Source organism: Macaca thibetana, chromosome 15 (assembly GCF_024542745.1).
Source record: "Macaca thibetana thibetana isolate TM-01 chromosome 15, ASM2454274v1, whole genome shotgun sequence".
Taxonomy (NCBI): domain Eukaryota; kingdom Metazoa; phylum Chordata; class Mammalia; order Primates; family Cercopithecidae; genus Macaca; species Macaca thibetana.
Genome location: NC_065592.1, coordinates 33839374 through 33842115, shown reverse-complemented (window position 1 = coordinate 33842115; position 2742 = coordinate 33839374). Strand labels below are relative to the sequence as shown.

The following is a 2742-nucleotide window of genomic DNA, read 5'->3' as shown; positions in this document are numbered from 1 at the left end:
GGGTAGCTCGTATTCGCGGGCAGGTCATCCCATCGTCTTTGCAGCTCTCAGCACAGAGGAGACCCGGAATGGGTATCTCCTGTCCACAGGCAGGTTGTTCCAATATCTCTACAGCCCTCAGCAAAGAAAAGACCTAGAATGGATAGCTCCTATTCACAGGCAGGTCATCCCGATGTCTCTACAGCCCTCGGTGGAGAGGAGACCCAGAGTGGGTAGCTCCTATCTGCAGGCAGGTTGTCTGGTGGTCTACCTGAGTCTGTCTGAATCCAGTTTTTATGGGCTTCAGAGGGGAGGAAGTTGCCTGGTGATTGGTCCGTGGGTGGGCCCAGAAAAAGCACCATAAATTCTCATTCTAGTCTGCAGAACTGGCAGCCTGGCCGCAAGGCTTCAGGCCATCCCTGGCTTGAAAGTAGGGCTTCACCAGGGACCTACCCCTTTCTACCCAGGAGCCTGTCTGCCTCCTGCCACCATCTATATGTCATCCATGGTGCCCAGGCTGTTCATGCTGAGGGGCGCCTGCAGGCCTGCACCAACCCCCCCTCAGCTTCCCCTTGGCCTTTCTCCCATGTCCATTGGTGCCCAAAGCTTGGAGGGGGCCGAGGTGGCAGGGGGCTGGTGTGTCAGCACCACCCCAAGTGCGTTCACACCTGGCCAGGTCATGACAGCACCCAGGCTTGGCCACAGCTTTGCTCCAAAATTGGAGCAGGGAGAGGCCATGCAGTGGGAGTGGGCACTTCCGAGCCTGTGGGGGCAGGAGGGACTTCCAAGGCCGCCAAGAATGCAGGGATGCTTGGGTCTGCAGCTGCAGCCAGGCAGCTGCTGCTGTGCCTGGGAGGGTGGGGCTCCGGCCCCTCCATCTCAGAAGGGGGTGGGATTCCCACCGGCTCTGTGGAGCATGCAGCCTTGACTGCACCTTCCCCACTGCAGCTCGTGTCATGCAGCAGCTGCTCCAGACGGGTCACTGCTGCCATCAGTACCACAAACTGGGTGGCTTAAACAACAGAAGTTCATTGTCTTACAGTCTGGGGGTTAGAAGTTCCAAATCACTTGTCAGCAGAGTGGGTTTTCTCCAGGGCTGTGAAGAAGAGTGTTCCATGCCTCTTCCCTAGCTTTCGGTGGTTTGCTGGCAGTCTTTGGTGTTCCTTAGTTTGTGTATGCATTAACCCAATTACTGCCCTCATCTTCACGTGGCTTTCTCTCTGTCTTCTTTATGTGGTCTTCTCTCTGTGTGTGTCTATCTCTGTGCCCAAATTCCCCCTTCTTATAAGGGCACCAGTCATATCAAATTAGAGCCCAACCTAATGACCTCCTTTTTATTTGGTTACCTCTGTAAATATCCTATTATTATTATTTTTTATTTGAGGCAGAGTATTGCTCTTGTTGCCCAGGCTGAAGTGCAGTGGCGCAATCTTGGCTCACTGCAAACTCTGCCTCTTGGGCTGAAGCTATTCTCCTCCTTAGCCTCCCTAGTAGCTGGGACTACAGGCACTTGCCACCACGCCTGGCTAATTTTTTATTTTTAGTAGACAAGATTTCACCATGTTGGCCAGGCTGGTCTTGAACTCCTGACCTCAGGTGATCCACCTGCCTCGGCCTCCCAAAGTGTTGGGATTATAGGCGTGAGCCACCATGCCTGACAAAATATCCTATTTTTAATTAAGGTCACATTCTGAGGTCCTGGGTGTTAGGACTCTAATATATATTTTTCTGGGACACAATTCAACCCTACAAGTTATCATCCATTATATTCTTACCATAAAATATGAGGATTTAGTTCTTATACTCCTTACATCTTCTTTCCATTCACTTTCCCTTTTCCCACCTCCTGATAATCATTTTTTTGTTATGTCAAGATTCAGTGTTTACCTTATTATGACTATAAATATTATTTACATCTGAGTCATGTCATCAGTTTGATTAAATTTTCTTTCCTATGCACTTGGTTTTCATGGAATTATTAATAGTCTTGTGTTCTTGTTTGCTTAGTTTCCTAAGCCAAAAGAGATCAGCTTCTAGACTATAAAAGGAATTCTTGCAAGGCAAAAGGAAAATATAGGAAATGAAGAGAAACATGGGCAAAGGTGTGAACAAGTAATTCAAAAATAAAAAATCTCTTATGATTAGCAAGCAGATGAAGAGATACTCTAACCCACTGGTGACTAGAAAAAGGAAAATATAAAGTATTACTTTATTCATCTCAGTAAAGTCAGAATTGAAAAGCTGGTTAGTGCTAAGGGTGGCAGGTATATGATAATCACACAGGAACTGCAAAGTACCATGATGGAAGTGTACATTGGGGTAGCAATTCTGGAGAGCACTCTGCCACCACTTAGTCAACTCCATTGCACTTCAGAATCTTCATCCTACAGAAATTTCCTACTTTGTTTGTGGCAGTTGGAAATTGGAGACAATCTAACTGTTGATCAATAAGGGACCTGGTAAATACATGTGGTGGATATACATTAAGGAATTCTTGTGAATTAGAAGCAATGAATTAGATGTATACACAGTGCCATGGTTTGAATGTACCCATCCAAAGTTCATGTGTTGTAAACTTGGTTTTCAATGGAGCAGTGTTGGGAAGCGGGGCTAAATGGAAGGTGTTTGCGTTATGGGGGCACCACCCTGATGAATGGATTAATGCTATTATCAGGGGAGTGGGTTTGTTTTTGTGGGAGTAAGTTCCTTATTAAAGGATGAATTTGGCCTCCTTATGCTCTCTTTCTTGCCTTCCCTTTGCCT

At 47.0% G+C, this 2742-nt stretch overlaps 1 pseudogene; it reads left to right on the top strand.

Annotated features, from left to right (window-relative positions):
* The first annotated feature begins 482 nt into the window (after positions 1-482).
* LOC126937949 (uncharacterized) lies at positions 483-1109 on the top strand (annotated as a pseudogene).
* The last annotated feature ends 1633 nt before the right edge of the window (positions 1110-2742 follow it).